Source organism: Theropithecus gelada, chromosome 14, assembly GCF_003255815.1.
Source record: "Theropithecus gelada isolate Dixy chromosome 14, Tgel_1.0, whole genome shotgun sequence".
In the NCBI taxonomy this organism is placed as follows: Eukaryota; Metazoa; Chordata; class Mammalia; order Primates; family Cercopithecidae; genus Theropithecus; species Theropithecus gelada.
The window spans coordinates 8319117-8340640 of record NC_037682.1 but is presented as its reverse complement, the minus strand read 5'-3'; the positions used below and the strand labels follow the sequence as shown (position 1 = coordinate 8340640).

The window sequence follows — 21524 nt, the reverse complement described above, 5'->3', positions numbered from 1 at the left end:
CCCAGCCCCCGGCGCGTCGGCTCGTCCCCTGCGAGGGAGGAGGAGCTACAGCCCCGCCGCCCGGCCGCGCGCTGTGCAGACGCCCCGCCCTCCCGGGCCCCGCCGGCTTCCCGGGACGCACTCCCCTCCCTCCCCGCCGGCGCGCGCACCCTGGACCAAGCGCGCCTTGAACTAGCAGCGCGCTGGGCTGGACTCGGAGGGAAACCGTGGCAGAGCTCGGCCGCAGCGTGGTGGATGGCGTGGGCTCAGCTAAAAGGAAATCAAAACGCTCCCTTCCTTCCGCGGCTTCTTGTTTCCCCGTGTCCGAAGAGGTCTGCGCTCCGGTATAGGTGGTAGTGCCTGGAAGGTGCGGAGGAGATGAGAGATAAGTGAATGTGGAAAGACGAGTGTTACATAGGACGAGGTGGCCGAGTGGTTAAGGCGATGGACTGCTAATCCATTGTGCTTTGCACGCGTGGGTTCGAATCCCATCCTCGTCGGCCGTCTTTTATAGAGCGGCGTGAGAAAAGCATCTAAATTTTCACATCCTGCCTGTTTGGAGCAGCAACCTGGAGAAAACTGAACTGGAGGTGCGAGGGGTAAGGAGTCTTAATTTTCACATCCTTCCTGTTTGGAGCAGCAAGCTGAGGAAAACTGAACTGGGGGTGAGAGTGGAATTCGATCCCAAGTCTCTCTGGTCTTTATCCACCACGCATCTCCTGCCTGCTCCTACTCCAGGTATCTGTAGCTCTGGGCAGAGGCCAAAGGTGTTTTCTTTTTTTTTTTTTTTTGAGATGGAGTCTCGCTGTGTCTCCCAGGCTGGAGTGCAGTGGCCTGATTTGGGCTCACTGCAAGCTCCGCCTCCCGGGTTCACGCCATTCTCCCGCCTCAGCCTCCCAAGTAGCTGGGACTACAGGCGCCCGCCACCACGCCCAGCTAGTTTTTTGTATTTTTAGTAGAGACGGGGTTTCACCATGTTAGCCAGGATAGTCTCCATCTCCTGACCTCGTGATCCACCCGCCTCGGCCTCCCAAAGTGCTGGGATTACAGGCTTGAGCCACCGCGCCCGGCCAAAGGTGTTTTCTTTACTTCTAGAAAGAGGAGGGCCCAGGGTTTGGTGGCACGGAAAAGACTAGAACTGGGATTCTGGCCAGTGTGAAGTTGGGGGCCAGTGTATGATCTGCAGGAATTAGGGAAGCCCGCATTGGAGGCATCGCCCTCCCCGTCCGAAGTAGTGGTATTTGTCCTACTCCCCAGCACTTCTCCCAGGGCGGAGGCCTTGTGTCCATACGCCCCGCTCCCCACCACAACACACACAATCTCTTTTTTTTTTTTTTTTGAGGCGGATTCTTGCTCTGTCGCCTAGGCTGGAGTGCAGTGGCGCAATCTCCGCTCACTGCAACCTCTGCCTTAATCGATTATCCTGCCTCAGCCTCCTGAGTACCAGCGCCTGCCGCACGCCCGGCTCATTTTTTGTATTTTTAGCAGAGACGGAGTTTCACCATGTTAGCCAGGATGGTCTCGATCTCCTGACCTCCTGATCCGCCTACCTTGGCCTCCCAATGTGCTGGGATTACAGGTGTGAGCCACCGCGCCCGGCCACACACAAACTCTTAAGCAGAAGGCTTTGAACACTCCAATATCAGGCCACCACACTCTTTTTTTTTTTTTTTTTTTTTTTGAGACGGAGTCTCGCTGTGTCTCCCAGGCTGGAGTGCAGTGGTGCAATCTCGGCTCACTGCAAGCTCCGCCTCCCGGGTTCACGCCATTCTCCTGCCTCAGCCTCCCGAGTAGCTGGGACTACAGGCGCCGCCACCTCGCCCGGCTAATTTTTTCTATTTTTAGTAGAGACGGGGTTTCACCGTGTTAGTCAGGATGGTCTCGATCTCCTGACCTTGTGATCCGCCCACCTCGGCCTCCCAAAGTGCTGGGATTACAGGCGTGAGCCACCGCGCCCGGCTGCCACCACACTCTTAATAAGTATTTGTGGATTAATTCATCTATGGACTCTTTAGAACACGAGAAGCTGTGGGAAGGGCAGACACTGCCACTGCTAAATCAATTACCATATATTACTCAACTTTTTAGGCTGATCCAGGGAGGCCCCTATAGGGCAGAGTGCTCTGAATCTTGGGATGTCAGGACAGACTGGGCAGGGCTTCAAATAAGGATAAAGTGTCTGTCCCGCTATTCCACAGGCAGTAGGGTGCCACGGTTGTGGAGTTGAAGAGTGATCAGAAAACCTTTATTTTGCAGCCTAGTGCAAAAACACACACTGAGTACCTGCTCCCTGCCAGGGACTGTGTTAGGCATGAAGGGATTGGCCTTGGAGGAGACACAGGTATTGTCCTTGGGGGGTTTCCACTGGTGACCTTGGCTGTAAAGAGGAGAAAGGCAAGTGCAGATCCTTTCAGCACAGGCCTTGCAGACGGGAGGCTCAGAAGCCAGACATGCTACCATTTGGATTTTCTTTGACCTCCTCAGTGTTTTCTATATTATTTTTTATTACCGTTATTGAGACAGAGTTTTGCTCTTCTCGCCCAGGCTGGAGTGCAATGACGCAATCTTGGCTCACTGCAACCTCTGCCTCCTAGGTTCAAGCGATTCTCCTGCTTCAGCCTCCTGAGTAGCCGGGATTACAGACGTGTGCCACCATGCCTGGCTAATTTTTTGTATTATTTTTTATTGGAGACGGGGTTTCACCATGTTAGCCTGGCTGGTCTCGAACTCCTAACTTCAGGTGATCCACCCGCCTTGGCCTCCCAAAGTGCTGGGATTACAGGTGTGAACCACTGCGCCCAGCCTTATTATTATTATTATTATTTTGAGATGGAGTTTCTCTCTTGTTGCCGAGGCTGGCGTGCAATGGCCCGATCTCAGCTCACCGCAACCTCTGCCTCCTGGGTTCAAGCAATTCTCCTGCCTCAGCCTCTAGAGTAACTGGGATAACAGGCATGCACCACTACACCCAGCTAATTTTGTATTTTTGGTAGACACGGGGTTTCTCCATGTTGGTCAGGCTGGCCTCGAATTCCTGACCTCAGGTGATCCGTTCGCCTCCCAAAGTGCTGGGATTACAGGCGTGAACCATCACGCCCATCCCCGCCCTATTATTATTTTTTAAGACAGAGTCTGGCTCTGTCACCCAGTCTAGAGTGCAGTGGCGCGATCTCAGCTCACTGCAATGTCTGCCTCCTAGGTTCAAGTGATTCTCCTGCCTCAGCCTCCTGAGTAGCTGAGATTATAGGTAAGCACCACCATGCCCGGCTAATTTTTTGGTATTTTTAGTAGAGATGGGGTTTCACCATGTTGGCCAGGCTGGTCTCAAACTCCTGGCCTCAAGTGATCTGCCCCCCTTGGCTTCCCAAAGTGCTGGGATTACAGGCGTGAGCCACTGCACCCTGCCCCAAACTGGTATTTTAAAACATTAAGGAGGCTGGGCAGAGTGGCTCACACCTGTAATCCCAGCATTTTGGGAGGCCAAGAGGGGTGGATCATCCGAGGTCAGGAGTTTGAGACCAGCCTGGCCAACATGGTGAAACCCCATTTCTACTAAAAATACTAAAATTAGCTGGGCGTGGGTGCCTGTAATCACAGCTATTCTGGAGGTTGAGGCAGGAGAATCGCTTGAAACTGAGGAAGAGGTTGCAGTGAGCCAAGATAGCACCATTACACTCCAGCCTGGGTGACACAAAAGAGACTCTATCTCAAAAAAAAAAAAAAAAATCGGTTTGGGCTGGGCTCAGTGGCTCACGCGTGTAATCCCAACACTTTGGGAGGCCAAGGCAGGGGGATCACTTGAGGCCAAGAGTTCAAGACCAACCTGGTGAACATAGTGAGACCCACATCTCTATAAGAAAAGAAAAATGTTTGAATCATGTAGTAGTTAACTTTGGTGAATCGGATTTCACGTACAACCCATCTTTCTGCCTTTTATTTTATTTTTTTGAGATGGTGTCTCACTCTCTAGCCCAGGTTGGAGTGCAGTGGTGCAATCATGGCTCACCACAGCCTCAGCCTTACCGGGCTGGGACCTTTCCAAGTAGCTGGGACTACAGGTGTATGCCACCATGTGTGACTCATTATTTTATTTTATTCTATTTTTGAGACAGAGTCTCACTCCAGTGCCCAGACTGGAGTGCAGTGGCACATCATGGCTATTGCAGCCTCAACCTCCCGGGCTCAGGTGATTCTCCCACCTCAGCCTCCCGGGTTGTTGGGCCTACAGGTGTGTGCCACCACACCTGGCTACATTTTTGTATTTGTCTGTAGAGATGAGGTTTTGCTGTGTTGCCCAGGTTGGTCTCAAACTCCTGGGCTCAAGAGATCCACCTATCTTGGCCTCCCAAAGTGCTGGGATTATAGGCATGAGCCACTGAGCCAGGCCTATCTTTTATTTTTAAGTTCAGAAGATCTGGCAGTGGCTGGCCTGCATCCCCGCAGGGTGACAATGGGCCACAGCACCAGAGTGGCCCCCACTTGGCAAACAGTCTTCTCTTTGCCAAACTCCCAGCCCTGCCCTTCCTTGTCTGCCTCTGCCTGTGGCCCTTTGAGCATTTGAGTTTCATCTGCAGTGCTCACACGATACCCATTTATTACCTCAAAGAAGACTTGCCTGCTCATCTGCCCCCAGTCCCCCACTACAGTGTTAGGCACACAGCAGGCGTCATCAATACATGTTTGTTGAATGAATAGATAAGATGCTTATGAAGTGTCCCCAGAGACCCTAGTCTAAGGGGACACTGTAAAATGGTGACTGGGGCTTGGTGAGGTGTCGAGATCAGGGAAAGCCACATGGAAGGCCCAGAAGGTGGCAGAAAGCTGCTACTGTGGGTAGAGGCACCTGGCTGGGAAGAGGGACTGTTTGTGACAGAGAGGGGAGTGGGAGTTTCAAAGACCAGTGTAGCCAGGTGTGGTGGCTCTTACCAGAGTGAGACCTTATCTCAAACAAACAAACAAAAAATGGCATTAATAACCAATAACGAGGGATCTGCTGATGCCCTTACTACAGGCCAGATGGCAGGGCATACCTGGACTCTCCCCAGGGAGACTTGTGTTAAGTGTTCTCCAGAGAAACAACTGTGTGTGTGTGTGACAGACAGAAAGAGAGAGAGCAGGAGAGAGTAAGTGATTGATTTTGAGGAATTGGCTCATGTGATTATGGGGACTGGCAAGTCCAAATTCCACAGGGCAGGCTGGAAACCTAGGGAGAATTGGATGTTGCAGCTCAAGTTAAAAGGCAGTCAAGCCAGGAGCAGTGGCTCACGCCTGTAATCCCAGTACTTTGGGAGGCCAGGGCGGGCGGATTGCTTGAGGTCAGGAGTTTAAGATCAACCTGGGCAACATGGTGAAACCCTGTCTCTACAAAAATACAAAAAAAAATTAGCCGGGAATGGTGGTGCGTGCCCAGCTACTCGGGAAGCTGAGGTGGGAGGATAATTTGAGGCCAGGAAGTCGAGGCTGCAGTGAGCCGTGATTGCACCACTGTACTCCAACCTGTGTGACAAAGTGAGACTCTGTCTCACTATAAAAGGCAGTCTAGAGGCAGAATTCCCTCTATCTGTTTCCCTTAAGGCCTTCAACTGATTAGATGAGACTCACCCACATTATGGAAAGTTGTGGTATTGTAATATAATAAATGGCCATGGCTGGGCATGGTGGCTCATGCCTGTAATCCCAGCACTTTGGGAGATTGAGGTGGGAGGATTGCTTGAGCCCAGGAGTTTGAGACCAACCTGGGCAACATGGTGAGACCCCATTTCTACAAAAATTTTAAAAAATTAGCCAAGTATGTTGGTGTTCTCCAGTAGACCCAGCTACTCAGGAAGGTGAAGTGGGGGGATCACTTGAACCCAGGAATTCAAGGTTGCAGTGAGCTGTGATCGTGCCACTTCACGCCAGCCTGGACACAAGACAAGACCCTATCTCAAAAACAAACCAACAAAAAAAGAAATATGTGTTTGGTCTCTCTCTCCAGTTCCTAATACAGAGTTCCTAAATCCCTTGAAATTTCCTGGGCGATAGGAGCATCTTTTGTTCTAGTGATGCAAGTCTTCCTGAACTCTTAAATAGCCTCAGGATGGGGTCTGGTTGCCAGACGAACCAACCATGTGATTAAAGAGTTGGAACTTTCAGTCCCACCCTCTGACCTCTGGGGAGGAGGAGACAGGCTGAAAATTGAGTATATCACCAGTGGCCAATTATGTTATCAATTATGCTGACCCTTTAATAAAGGCTCAGTGAAACACCAGAAGGACAGGGTTTGGAGAGCTTCCAGATAGCGGAACACCTGCAGGTTCCCGGGGGGTCGTGTGTCCAGAGGCGGTACAGAAGCTCTGCAGCCTGCCCCTCACACCTTGCCCTGTGCATCTCTTCCACCTGGCTGCTCATCTGTACCCTTTGTAATATTCTTTTTTTTTTTTTTTTTTTTTGAGATGGAGTTTTACTCTTGTTGCCCATGCTGGAGTGCAATGGTGCTATCTCTGCTCATGGCAACCTCCACCTCCCGATTCTACTGCCTCAGCCTCCCAAGTAGCTGGGATTACAGGCATGTGCCACCACGCCCAGCTAATTTTTGTATTTTTAGTAGAGATGGGGTTTCTCCATGTTGGTCAGGCTGGTCGCGAACTCACGACCTCAGGTGATCCGCCCACCTCGGCCTCCCAAAGTGCTAGGATTACAGGCGTGACCCACCGTGCCCGGCCTGTAATATTCTTTATAATGAACCGATAGACATAAGTGGTTCCCTGAGTTCGGGGAACTCTCTAGCAAATTAAACCCAGGGAAGGAGTTAGGGGAGCTTGATTTATATCTGGTTGGTCAGAAGTGTAGGCAACTGGCCGGGTGCAGTGGCTCATGCCTGTAATCCCAGCACTTTGGGGAGGCTGAGGCAGGCGGATCACCTGAGACCAGGAGTTCGAGATCAACCTGGCCAATATGGGGAAACCCTGTCTCTACTAAAAATACAAAAAATTAGCCGGTGGTGGTGGATGTCTGTAATCTTAGCTACTCAGGAAGCTGAGGCAGGAGAATCGCTTGAACCCAGGAGGTGAAGGCTGCAGTGAGCCAAGTTCTTGCCATTGCACTCCAGCCTGGGCAACAAGAGTGAAACTCCATCTCAAAAGAAAAAAAAAAGTGTAAGCAACAACCTACTATGTGCAATTGGCATCTGAAGTGGGGCAGGTATGTGGGACTGAGCCCTCAACCCATGGGATCTGACGCTATCTCCAGGTAAATAATATCAGAATGGAATTGAATGATAGGACACTCTGTTGGTGTCCACTGGAGAGCTGCTTGGGTGGTGTGTGGGGAAGAATCCCCACCAAGTTTGGTGACCAGAAGCGAACTGTTGTATTGAGTGTGAGGGCAGAGAGAAAATAACTGGGTTTTCTCCTTCAGAGAAGGAAATAATCTTCAGAGAAGGTAGACTTTGAGTAAAGTCTACTGATTTAAATGTAAATTTTTTCATAAAAAAATGCCTTCATAGGGTGTGGTGGCCCTTGCCCGTAATCCCAGCACTTTCAGAGGCCGAGGTGGGTAGATCACGAGGTCAGGAGTTCAAGACCAGCCTGGCCAAGATGGTGAAACCCCATCTCTAATAAAAATACAAAAATTAGCCAGGCGTGGTGGTAGGTGCCTGTAATCCCAGCTACTTGGAAGTCTGAGGCAGAGAATTGCTTGAACCCAGGAGGCGGAGGTTGCAGTGAGCTGAGATCATGCCACTGCACTCCAGCCTGGGCGACAGAGAGAGACTCCATCTCAAAAATAAATAAATACAAAATAAATAAAAACACCTTCATAGGCCGGGTGCGGTGGCTCACACCTGTAATCCCAGCACTTTGGGAGGCCGAGGCGGGTGGCTCACGAGGTCAGGAGATCGAGACCATCCTGGCTAACACGGTGAAACCCTGTCTCTACTAAAAATACAAAAAATTAGCTGAGGGTGGTGGCGGGCACCTGTAGTCCCAGCTACTTGGGTGGCTGAGGCAGGAGAATGGCGTGAACCCGGGAGGCAGAGCTTGCAGTGAGCCGAGATAGCCCACAGCACTCCAGCTTGGGCGACTGAGTGAGACTCCGTCTCAAAAAAAAACACCTTCATAATGATGTCTAAACTTGGTGTTTGATCAACTGTCTGGGTGCCATGACCTAGCCAACTTGACAAATAAAAGTAACCATCACACGACTCTACTGCTGTTGTCTGACACATGGCACTGGGCTCCTCCCACTTGCCTCCCACAGCTCCAGCCAGACACAAGACTCACCTGAGATTCCACCCCGAGTCCCCTTTCCAGGCTGGTTTCTGCCATCTAGACCCACAACCACCTACCCCTCAAGAACTGAATCAGTGCAGTCCCAGATTGGGCCATTCACAGATGGCCATCTCCCAGCTGCAGGTTTTTTTTTGTTTTTTGTTTTTGAGATGGAGTCTCGCTCTGTCACCCAGGCTGGAGTGCAGTGGCGCAATCTTGGCTTACTGCAACCTCCACCTCCCGGGTTCAAGCAGTTCTCCCGCCTCAGCCTCCCAAGTCGCTAGGACTACAGGCATGCGTCACCAGGTCCAGCTAATTTTTGTATTTTTTTGGTAGAGATGGGGTTTCGCCATGTTGGCCAGGCAGGTCTCGAAATCCTGACCTCAGGTAATCCACCCACTTCAGCCTCCCAAAGTGCTGGAATTACAGGTGTGAGCCACTGCGCCCTGCCCCAGCTGCAGTTTTAACAGGGTTCTGTCCCAAGTCAATTGAAGGCTTGATTGAAGCCTAAAAGACAGCTAATCAGACCCTTCACTTGTCCCAAGGTGAAGGTCAACGGCTGTAGTTTCCCGAGGCCCCATCATATGTCAGCCCCAGCTAAGGGCTTTGCCCACCCTGAGTTTTCCAACAGCCCCTCAAGGGAGGTCTGTTCACCCCTCACATCCTTCTCCCTCCTCCTTAGGCCCCCACACTACACCGGCTTCATGGCCTGGCTTTGGGAGCTCCAGAGCTGCCTCCAACCTGGAGGGAGTCCCCTGCCTCCAAGTGCTGGAAGGATGGAATTATTATCTGAACCAAGCAAGATCATGCTTGGCTACTGGTCTACTGTCCTGCATGGCATCCTGGGGTCTCTGGAGGCACTTTTCTTGGGAAGCAGAGTGTGGGCTCTGAAGATGGAATTCCAGCTCTGCTGTGTGGTCTTGAGTGAGGTACTTTTTTTTTTAAATAATTTTTTTAAACAATTGAGGCGGGCCGGGCGCGGTGGCTCAAGCCTGTAATCCCAGCACTTTGGGAGGCCGAGGCGGGCGGATCACGAGGTCAGGAGATCGAGACCATCCTGGCTAACATGGTGAAACCCCGTCTCTACTAAAAATACAAAAAACTAGCCGGGCGTGGTGGCGGGCGCCTGTAGTCCCAGCTACTCGGAGGCTGAGGCAGGAGAATGGCCTGAACCTGGGAGGCGGAGCTTGCAGTGAGCCGAGATCGCGCCACTGCACTCCAGCCTGGGCGACACAGCGCGAGACTCCGTCTCAAAAAAAAAAAAAAAAAACAATTGAGGCAAAATATGCATAATTTAAAATTAACCATTTTAGGCCGGGCGCGGTGGCTCACGCCTGTAATCCCAGCACTTTGGGAGGCCGAGGCGGGCGGATCACAAGGTCAGGAGATCGAGACCACGGTGAAACCTCGTCTCTACTAAAAATACAAAAAATTAGCCGGGCGCGGTTGTGGGCGCCTGTAGTCCCAGCTACTTGGGAGGCTGAGGCAGGAGAATGGCGGGAACCCGGGAGGCGGAGCTTGCAGTGAGCTGAGATCCGGCCACTGCACTCCAGCCTGGGCGACAGAGCGAGACTCCGTCTCAAAAAAAAAAAAAAAAATAAATAAATAAATAAATAAATAAAATTAACCATTTTAAAATGTGGCATTTAGTATATTCACAGTGTTGTACAACTACCACCTTTATCATGTACCAAAACATTTCCATCACCCCACAGAAAACCCCATACCCATTAACAGTTACTCCCCAGTTCCCCATCCCCTACTCCCCATCAACATTGATCTGCTTCCTATCTCTGTGGATTTGCCTATTCTGAATATTTCAAATACATGTAATCATACAATATATGATCTTTTATGTCTGGCTTCTTTCACTTAGCATAGGAATTGCTTGGTCACATGGTAGCTGTACGTTTAACTTTTTTTTTTTTTTTTTTTTTTTGAGACAGAGTCTCACTCTGTCACCCAGGCTGGAGTGCAGTGGCCGGATCTCAGCTCACTGCACGCTCCGCCTCCTGGGTTTACGCCATTCTCCTGCCTCAGCCTCCCGAGTAGCTGGGACTACAGGCGCCCGCCACCTCGCCCGCCCGGCTAGCCCGGCTAGATTTTTGTGTTTTTTAGTAGAGACGGGGTTTCACCGTGTTAGCCAGGATGGTCTTGATCTCCTGACCTCATTATCCGCCCGTCTCGGCCTCCCAAAGTGCTGGAATTACAGGCTTGAGCCACCGTGCCCGGCCACGTTTAACTTTTTGAGGAACTGCCAGACTGTTTGTCATGACGGCTGTACCATTTTATATTCTCACCAGCAATGTATAGGGGTTCTAATGTCTCCACATTCTTGCTAACACTTAGTTTTTTCATTAAAAAATTACTATAACCAGGGCCGGGCGTGGTGGCTAACGGCTGTAATCCCAGCACTTTGGGAGGCCGAGTTGGGCAGACTACTTGAGGTCAAGAGTTCGAGACCAGCCTGGCCAACATGGCAAAACCCTGTCTCTATTAAAAATACAAAATTAGCTGGGTGTGGTGGTGCATGCTTGTAGTCCCAGCTACTTGGGAGGCCGAGGTGGGAGAATTGCTTGAACCTGGAAAGTGAAGGTTGCAGTGAGCTGAAGATCGCACTACTGTACTCTAGCCTGGGCGACACAGTGAGACTGTCTCAAAAAAAAAAAAAAAAAAAAAAGACTATAACCGTCCTAGTGGATATGAAGTGGTATCTCCTTGTGGTTTTGATTTACATTTCTCTAATGAATAATAACGTTGAGCATCTTCTCTTGTGCTTGTTGGGCATTTGTATAGCTTCTTTGTTTTATTATTTATGTATTTTTTGAGATAGGGTCTCACTCTGTCACCCGGGCTGGAGAGCAATGGCATGATCTGGGCTCACTGCAACCTCTGCCTCCCAGGCTCAAGCAATCCTCTCACCTCAGCCTCACGAGCAGCTGGGATTATAGGCATGTACCACCACACCCAGCTAATTTTTATAATCTTTGTAGAGACGGGGTTTTGCCATGTTGCCCAGGCTTGTCTCAAATTCCTGACCTCAAGCAGTCCACCTGCCTCGGCCTCCCAAAGTGCTGGGATTACAGGCATGAACCACCATGCCCGGCCTGTACGTCTTCTTTGGAGAAGTGTCTATTCAAGCCCTTTGTCCATTTTTGGGGTTGTCTTTTTGTTGTTGAGTTCTAAGAGCTCTCTATATATTCTGGAAACTAGACCCTTACTGAATATATGATTGCAAATATTTTCTCCTATCCCATATGGTGTCTTTTCACTTTCTTGATAATGTCAGTTGATAAACAAAAGTTTTAGGCTGGGCACAGAGGCTCATGCCTGTAATCCCAGCACTTTGGGAGGCTAAAGCAGAAGGATTGCTTGAGCCCGGGAGTTCAAGACCAGCCTGGGCAACATGGTGAAACCCTGACTCTACAAAAAAATACAAAACTTGGCTGGGCACGGTGGTTCATGCCTGTAATCCCAGCAGTTTGGGAGGCTGAGGCAGGCAGATCACCTGAAGTCAGGAGTTCAAGACCAGCGTGGCCAACATGGCGAAACCCCATCTCTACTAAAAATGCAAAAATTAGCTGGGCATGGTGGCAAGTGCCTGTAATCCCAGCTACTCAGGAGGCTGAGGTGGGAGAATTGCTTGAACCCGGGAGGCGGAGGTTGCAGTGAGCCGAGATGGCACCACTGCACTTCAGCCTGGGCAACAAGAGTGAAACTCCATCTCAAACAAAAAACAAAAAACAAAAAAACCAAACTTAGCCAGCCATGATGTCATGGGCCTATAGTCCCAGCTATTCAGGAGGCTAGGTTTGGGGATCTCTTGAGCCTGGGAGACAGAAGTTGCAGTGAGCTGAGATCACACCACTGCACTCCAGCCTGAGCAACAGAGTGAGACCCTGTCTCTAAATAAATAAATAAAATAAATAAAAAATTTAAATTTTGATGAAGTTCCCATTTATCTTGTTTTTTTATTTTTGTTTTTGTTTTTTCTGTTGTTGCCCATGGCTTTGGTGTCTTATTTGAGAATTCATTGCCAAATCCAAAGTAATGAAGATTTACGTGTCAGGCCTCTGAGCACAAGCTAAGCCATCATATCCCCTGTGACCTGCACATATACATCCAGATGGCCTGAAGTAAATGAAGAATCACAAAAGAAGTGAAAATGACCTGTTCTTGCCTTAACTGATGACATTACCTTGTGAAATTCCTTCTCCTGGCTCATCCTGGCTCAAAACCTCCCCCACTGAGCACCTTGTGACCCCCGCCCCTGCCCGCCAAAAAACAACCCCCTTTGACTAATTTTCCTTTACCTACCCAAATCCCATAAAACGGCCCCACACCTGTCTCCCTTCACTGACTCTCTTTTTGGACTCAGCCCGCCTGCACCCAGGTGAAATAAACAGCTTTACTGCTCACATAAAACCTGTTTGGTGGTCTTTTCACACAGACACGAGTGAAATTACGCCTACATTTTCTTCTTCTTTTTTTTTTTTTTTTTTTTGAGACGGAGTCTCGCTCTGTCGCCCAGGCTGGAGTGCAGTGGCCGGATCTCAGCTCACTGCAAGCTCCGCCTCCCGGGTTTACGCCATTCTCCTGCCTCAGCCTCCCGAGTAGCTGGGACTACAGGCGCCTGCCACCTCACCGGGCTAGTTTTTTGTATATTTTTAGTAGAGACGGGGTTTCACCGTGTTAGCCAGGATGGTCTCGATCTCCTGACTTCGTGATCCGCCTGTCTCAGCCTCCCAAAGTGCTGGGATTACAGGCTTGAGCCACCGCACCCAGCCACGCCTACATTTTCTTCTAAGAGTCTTACAGTTTTAGGTCCTATAATATAGGTCATTTATCTGTTTTGAGTTAGTTTTTGCATATGGTGTGAGGTAGGGGTTCAGATTTGTTAAAGAGACTATCTTTCCCCATTGAATGGTCTTAGAATTTTTGTCAAAAATTATTTAGCCAAAGATGGGTTTATTTCTGTTGCCTCATTTCTATTCCATTGGACTACATGTCCATTCTTATGTCAGTACCACACTGTTTTGATTACTGTAGCTTCAAAGTAAGTTTTGACATTGGGAAGTGTGAGTCCTCCATCTAGCTTTGTTCTCTTTTTCAATATTATTTTAGTTATCCAGGGTTACTGGCACTTCCATATTAATTTAAGAATAGACTTTTCCTTCTTTTTTTTTTTTTAAGAGACAGGATCTCACTATGTTGCCCCAGGCTGGTGTCAAGCTCTGAGCTCAAGCTATTCTCCCACCTCAGCTTCCTCAGTAGCTGAGACTACAGGCATGCACTGCTGTGCTTGGCTGGAATTTTGATAGAGATTGCACTGAATCTGTGTATCACTCGGGGTAGTATTGCCATCTTAACAATGTACATCTTCCAATCCATGAACATACAATATATTTTCATTTCTTTAGGTCTTCTTTAGTTTATTTCAGCACAGCCTAGGCAACACAGTGAGATCCCAGCTCTACAAAAAAAAAAAAAAAAAAGAGAGAGAAAAGAAAAAATTTAAAAAAATAGCTGGGCGTGGTGGTGCACGCCTGTAGTTTCAGCTACCCAGGAGGCTGAAGAGGGAGGATTGCCTGAGCCCAGGTTAAGGCTGCCATGAGCCACGATTGGGCCACTGCACTCCAGGCTGGGTGACAGAGTGAGACCTTGTCTCAAAAAAAAAAACTTTTAATTTCAACAATGTTTTGACATTTTCTTCTTCTCCTTTTTTTTTTTGAGGCAGAATCTCACTCTGTCATCCAGGCTGGTGTGCAGCAGCATGATCTCAGCTCACTGCAACCTCTGCCTCCTGGGTTCAAGTCATTCTCATACCTCAGCCTCCCAAGTAACTGGGATTATAGGCACGTGCCAACATGCCTGGCTAATTTTTTGTGTTTTAGTAGAGATGGGGTTTCACCATGTTGGCCATGCTGGTCTCAAACTCTTGAGCTTAGGTGATTCACCTGCCTGGGCCTCCCAAAGTGCTGGGATTACAGGCATGAGCTACCAAGCCCAGCCAGTGTTTTGTATTTTCAATGGGCAAGTTTTTTACTTCCTGGGTTAATTTTTTCCTAGATATTTTACTCTTTTGTATCCTATTGTAAATGGAGTTGTTTTCCTAATTTCCTTTTCACGTTGTTCATTGGTAGTGTATATAAATATAACTGAATTTTGTTTGTTTGTTTTGAGACGGAGTTTCGCCCTTTCACCCAGGCTGGAGTGCAGTGGCGCGATCTCAGCTCACTGCAACCTCTGCCCCCTGGGTTCAAGCAATTCTTCAGCTTCACCCTCCTGAGTAGCTGGGATTACAGGCGTGTGCCACCACACCCAGCTAATTTTTGTATTTTTAGTAGAGATGGGGTTTTGCTGTGTTGGCCAGACTGGTCTCAAACTCCTGACCTCAGGTGATCCACCCACCTCAGCCTCACAAAGTGCTAGGATTACAGGCATGAGCCACTGTGCCTGACCTGAATTTTGTGTGTTAACTTTTTTTTTTTTTTTTTTTGGAGGCAGAATCTCACTCTGTCACCCAGGCTGGAGTGCAGTGGCATGATCTCATTTCATTGCAACCTCACCTCTTAGGTTTAAGTGATTCTCCTGCCTCAGCCTCTTGAGTAGCTGGTACTACAGGTGTGTGCCACCACACCCAGTTAATTTTTATATTTTTAGTCAAGACAGGGTTTCATCATGTTGGCCAAGCTGGTCTTGAACACCTGACCTCAAGTGATCCACCCGCCTCAGCCTCCCAAAGTGCTGGGATTACAGGCACGAGCCACTGAGCCAGGCTATTGTGTGTTAATCTTGAATTCTGCAACTTTGCTGGCTTTATTAGCTCTAAAAGTTTGTGTATGTGTGTACGTGTCTGTGTGTGTGTGTATGTGTCTCTATGTGTATGCATGTATTCTTTAGGATTTTCTATATATGTATATATTATGTCATCTGTGACTATGAATAGTTTTACAAAAACTCTTTTTCAATTTGCTTAACTTTTGTATCTTTTTCTTGCCATTTTTTCCCACCTCAATGTGGAAGCTCATATCTTGCCAAATTGCTTTAGCTAGAACTTCTAGTACAATGTTGAGTAGATGAAATGGTGACACCACGGATCCTTGTCTTGTTCCTGATCTTTGGGGGAAGGCTTTAGGTCTTTCGCCATTAAGTATAATGTTATTTGTGGATTTTTCATAAATGCCCTTTATCAAGTTGAGGAAGTTTCCATCTATTCCTTGTTTATTCAGCATTTTTATCTTGAACGTGTGTTGGACTTTGACACATGCTTTTTATCTTGAACGAGTGTTGGACTTTGACACATGCTTTTTATCTTGAAAGCGTGTTGGATTTTGTCACATGGTTTTGTTCATAAGTTGAGGTGATCATGTTGTGTTTCCCCTTCATTCTGTTAATGTGGTGTATTACATTGATTGATTTTTTCTTTTTTTGAGACAGTCTTGCTCTGTTGCCCAGGCTGGAGTGCAGTGGAGCAAGCTTGGCTCACGGCAAACTCTGCTTCCTGGGTTCAAGTAATTCTTGTGCCTCAGCCTCCGGAGTAGCTGGGATTACAGGCGTGCGTCACCATGCCTGGCTAATTTTTGTATTTTTAGTAGAGATGTCGTTTCACCATGTTCGCCAGGCTGGTCTCGAAATCCTGACCTCAAGTGATTCGCCCGCCTCGGTCTCCCAAAGTGCTGGTATTACAGGCATGAGCCACCACACGCAGCCTTTCTTTCCTTTTTTTTTTTTTTTGAAATGGAGTCTCACTCTGTCACCGAGGTTGGAGTGAATGGCGCGATCTCGGCTCACAGCAACCTCTGCTCCCAGGTTCAAGCGATTCTCCTGCCTCAGCTTCCCAACTAGCTGGAATTACAGGTGTCCACCACCACAACCAGCTAATTTTTTTTTTTTGTATTTTCAGTAGAGACAGATTTCACCATGTTGACTAGGCTGGTCTCAAACTCCTGACCTCAAGTGATCCACCTGCTTCAGCCTCCCAAAGTGCTGGGATTACAGGGTGAGCCACAGTGCCACATTGATTGATTTTCGTATGTTAAACAATCTTGCATTTCTGGAATAATTCCTACTTGGTCATGGTGTGTAATTCTGATAATATATTGCTGGGTTAGGTTTGCTAGTGCTTTGTGGAGGATTCTTGCATCTATATTCATATAAGATATGGTCTGTAGTTTTCTTGGAATGGTCTGTATGTTACTTTGGCCTCAGGTCACATAGAATGAGTTGTAAAGTGTTTTTCTTCTACTTTATGGAAGAGTTTGAGGGTTGTTGTAAATTTCCTTTTTCTTTTTATTTCGCACACTACCCTCATGTAGGAATCATCGTTGATTCTTTTTGTTTTGTTTGCGACAGAGTCTTGCTCTGTCACCCAGGCTGGAGTGCAGTGGCATGATCTCAGCTCACTGCAACCTCTGCCTCCTGGGTTCCAGAGATTCTCCTGTCTCAGCCTCCAGAGTAGCTGGGATTATAGGTGTGCACCACCACGCCCCGCTAATTTTTGTATTTTTACTAGAGACTGGGTTTCACCATGTTGGCCAGGCTGGTCTCAAACTCTTGATCTCAGGTGATCTGCCCTTGTCAGCCTCCCAAAGTGCTGGGATTACGGGCGTGAGCCACCACACCTGGCCGGATTGATGTTAATTCTTCAAGTGATTGGTAGAATTCACTTGTGAAGCCATCTGGTCCTGGGATTTTCTTTGTTGGGAGGTTTTTGATTACAGATTAAATCTGGTTACTTGTTATAGGTCTGTTCAGATTTCCTGTTTCTTCTTGCATCCATTTTGGTAGTTTGTGTGTTTCCAGGAATTTGTCCATTTCATCTGACTTGTTAGCATACAATTATTCATAGTATTCTCTTATAGTCCTTTTTACTTCTGGGTAAAGGCATACCTAACTTCTTTTTTTTTTTTTTTTTTGAGACGGAGTCTCGCTCTGTTGCCCAGGCTGGAGTGCAGTGGTGCGATCTCAACTCACTGCAAGCTCTGCCCCCCGAGTTCACGCCATTCTCCTGCCTCAGCCTCCTGTGTAGCTGGGACTACAGGCACCCGCCACCACACCCGGCTATTTTTTTTTGTATTTTTAGTAGTTTTCACCGTGTTAGCCAGTATGGTCTCGATCTCCTGACCTCGTGATACGCCCGCCTCCGCCTCCCAAAGTGTTGGGATTACAGGCGTGAGCCACCACGCCTGGCCAGGCATACCTCACTTTATTGCACTTTGGGTTACTGCATGTCACAGATAATTGCATATTTTTTTTACAGACTGAAGGTTTGTGGCAACCCTGTGTTGAGCAAGTCTGTTGGTGCCAATTTTTCCAACACCGTGTGCTCACTTCCTGTCTTGGTGCCACATTTTGGTAATTCATCCAATAGTTCAAGCTCTTTCATTATTATTATTATATCTGTTATGGTATCCTGTGATCAGTGATCTTCGATGTTACTATTAAAATTGTTTTGGGGCACCGCACCCATATAAGACAGTGAACTTAGTAAGTGGGCTGGGTGCAGTGGCTCAGGCCTGTAATCCCAGCGCTTTAGGAGCTGGAGGTGGGTGGATCACAAGGTCAGGAGTTCGAGACCAGTCTGGCCAACATAGTGAAACCCTGTCTCTACTAAAAATACAAAAAATTAGCCAGGTATGGTGGTGTGTGCCTTTAAATCCCAGGTACTCGGGAGGCTGAGGCAGAAGAATCTTGTGAACCCAGGAAGTAGAAGTTGTAGTGAGCAGAGATCACACTACTGTACTCTAGCCTGGGCGACAGTGTGAGACGCCGTCTCAAAAAAAAAAAAAAATCAGGCCGGGCGCGGTGGTTCATGCCTGTAATCCCAGCACTTTGGGAGGCCGAGGTGGGCGGATCAACAAGGTCAGGATAGAGAGACCATCCTGGCTAACACAGTGAAACCCCGACTCTACTAAAAAATTAGCTGGGGGTGGTGGCGGGGGCCTGTAGTCCCAGCTACTCGGGAGGCTGAGGCAGGAGAATGGCGTGAACCCAGGAGGCGGAGCTTGCTGTTAGCCCAGATCACACCACTGCACTCCAGCCTGGGTGACAGAGCGAGACTCCATCTGAAAAAAAAAAAAAAGAAGAGAAAAATTAAGTGCTGGGATTACAGGCATGAGCCACCCCGCCCAGCCCCAGTCGAATCACATTTTTTAAAAATCCATTCTTGGGCCATGCACGGTGATTTATACCTATAATCCCAGCACTTTGGGAGGCTGAGGAAGGAGGACTGCTTGAGCTCTAGGAGTTTGAGACCAGCCTGGGCAACATAGTGAGATCCTGCCTCTAAAAAAAAAATTTTTTTTAAATCCATTCTGATAATCTTGCCTTTTAATTGGAGAGTTGAGTCAATTCCATTTAAAGTAATTACTGAGGCCAGGCACAGTGGCTCACACCTGTAATCCCAGCACTTTGGGAAGCCAAGACGGGCAGATCACTTGAGGCCAGGAGTTCAAGACCAGCTTGACCAGCATGGTGAAACCCTGTCACTAATAAAAATACAAAAATTAGCCGAGTGTGGTGGTGCACACTTGTCCCAGCTACTCGGGAAGCTGGAGCAGGGGAATTTGCTTGAACCCAGAAAGCAGAGGTTGCAGTGGGCCAAGATCACACCACTGTACTCCAGCCTGAGCAACAGAGTGAGACTCTGTTTATAAAAAGTAAAAATAAAAAAAGTAATTACTGATAAGGAAAGACTTACTTGTGCCATTTTGCTATTTGTTTTCTACGTCTCGTATCTTTTCGTTCCTCATTTCCTCCATTAATGCCTTCCTTTTTTTATTTTTTATTTTTTATTTTTTTATTTTTTATTTTTTATTTATTTATTTTTTTTTTTTGAGACGGAGTCTCGCTCTGTCACCCAGGCTGGAGTGCAGTGGCCGGATCTCAGCTCACTGCAAGCTTCGCCTCCCGGGTTCACGCCATTCTCCTGCCTCAGCCTCCCGAGTAGCTGGGACTACAGGCGCCCGCCGCCACGCCCGGCTAAGTTTTTGTATTTTTAGTAGAGACAGGGTTTCACCGTGTTAGCCAGGATGGTCTCGATCTCCTGACCTCGTGATCCGCCCGTCTCGGCCTCCCAAAGTGCTGGGATTACAGGCTTGAGCCACCGCGCCCGGCCTATGCCTTCCTTTTTTTAAAAGATAGGATCTTGTTATGTTGCCCAGACTGTGCAGTAGTGCAGTCACAACTCGCTGCAGGCTTGAACTCCTGGCCTCAAATGATTCTCCTGACTCAGCCTTCCAAGCACCTAAGACTACAGGCATGTACCATCATGTGCCCTGCTATTTTATTTTTATTTTTGTAGAGACGGAGTCTTGCTATGTTGCCCAGGCTGGTCTCAAACTCCTGGCCTCAAGAGACTCTCCTGCCTTGGCCTCCCAAAGTGCTGGGATTACAGGTGTGAGCCACCACGCCTGGACTTCTTGAGTCTTTTCTGAGCATGCAGATATCTTGCCCTGCATGTATATGGCTTTCTAAATTCCCTGATATTTAAGGGAGCTTTTCAGTTCCCCAAAGAATCTCTCCCCAGCTTTTCCTTACAACCTTTCAGCTTGTCTGTTGTTCATGTAAACTGTAATCTTTGCTCTGGACAGCAGGGGTTTGTTAATTCGCCTTTCAGTGTTTTGGAGAACTGTCCTCTAAGTAGAAGCTTTTCCATCCTGAGAGATTTCGGAGTTAGGCAAAACAAAAGCAAATGTCTGGCATCAGACATCAGACATGCCTAAAGAACTGGCATCAGTTCTTTAGGTAGTCCCCAGACAGGTCGGAACTGATAGATACAATCCTTTGAGAACAAAGTCTGCTTTGCTCCCTTGAGAACCAAAGGCTAGGGTCCCAGATTGGGAATGTCATCTTCACACCACCACTAACCCAGAAGGGAAATGGAGCAAGGGCAGGTAAAACACTGCAAAACTCTCATTCTTTTTAAGTTGCCACTTTCTCGATTCAGCACTTGCTTGGGGTTGTTGTAAATGTTTGATTATTTTCCAGAGTTCCAACAAAGGTGGTTCCAACAGTCGCTCATTTTTTCAGTTTTTTTTTTTTTTTTTCCAAAGGCACAGGCCCTTGGAGCTGTCTGTTTTACTACTTTTGCTTACATTCTATTAATATTGAGCTCCATGGAACCTCAGTTTATTCATCTGTAAAATGGGGTAGTGCCCAGGGCTTCTGCTTCACAAACTCTGGGGCTGCAATGGAAAGGGAGTCCAGGCCAGGTGCAGTGGCTCACGCCTGTAATTCCAATACTTTGGGAGGCCAAAGCGGGCAGATCACTTGAGGTCAGGAGTTCAAGACCAGCCTGATCAACATGGTGAAACCCCGTCTGTACTAAAAATATGATAAAATTAGCCAGGCATCATGGCACTTATCTGTAATCCCAGTTACTCAGGAGGCTGAGACAGGAGAATAACTTGAACCCAGGAGGCGGAGGTGGCAGTGAGCTGAGATTGTGCCTCTGCGCTCAAGCCTGGGTGATGGAGCAAGACTCTATCTCAACAAAAAAAAAAAAAAAAAAAAAGGGGGGGCATCCAGCCAGGTGACCTCAGTCAACAGTAGTTTGTTCAAGATACCTTGAGAAGAAAGAAAGAGCAAGAAGAACAAGGATGTCATCTGGCTCCATCTAGGATATCATGATGACTCTAGTGACCACAAAGCAATGCCCCATTCTATTATGTTGATGACCCTGCCTGTGACCTTGACCCTGCCTATGACCTATTCCTTCTAATGTGCCAGTAACCTCGAGACAACCCCCACTCATATTGTGGCTTCATTCTCCCAAGAGAGATGATCTGATTGGTTCTTCTCTTCAGGGAACCTGGACCAGGCCACCTCATAGGCTGCTGGCCAGTCAGTAGGTGGCTGCCATGGCTCAGACCCCGGCCCTGGTCCAGTCAGCCCTGGCCAGAGACGTCATTTCCATACAAAGCAGGGTGTGAGGGTTAGGTAGGGAGGCCTCTGGGGCCACTCAAAAGGGGCCAAACTCTGACAACATGTGGCATTTTGAGGCAGGTGGAAAAGCAGATCACAAATGTCAAATGCTTTTCATGTAGTAGAATTATTTTTATTTTTTATTTTTTATTTTTGAGATGGTCTTGCTCTGTCACCCAGGCTGGTGTGCAGTGGCAGAATCTTGGCTGACTGTAGCCTCCGCCTCCTGGGTTCCAGTGATTCTCCTGCCTCAGCCTCCCGGGTAGCTGGGATTATAGGCGCCCATCACCACTCCTGGCTAATTTTTGTTTTTTTTTTTTTTTTTTTTTTTTTAGGGGTCTCCCCCCGCCCCCCCGGGCGGGGGGGAGG

The 21524-nt window shown here is 48.2% G+C and overlaps 1 long non-coding RNA gene and 1 other non-coding gene across 2 annotated transcripts in view; both read left to right on the top strand.

The window, feature by feature from the left end:
- The first annotated feature begins 10 nt into the window (after positions 1-10).
- Positions 11-21524, top strand: part of LOC112605753 — a 26198-nt gene continuing 4684 nt past the window's right edge. Inside the window, exon 1 of the long non-coding RNA XR_003115561.1 lies at positions 11-346. This is a non-coding gene — a long non-coding RNA (uncharacterized LOC112605753). The remainder of the gene's footprint in view (positions 347-21524) is intronic.
- Positions 398-479, top strand: TRNAS-GCU. The gene has a single exon. It is a non-coding gene; the product is annotated as a tRNA-Ser (tRNA).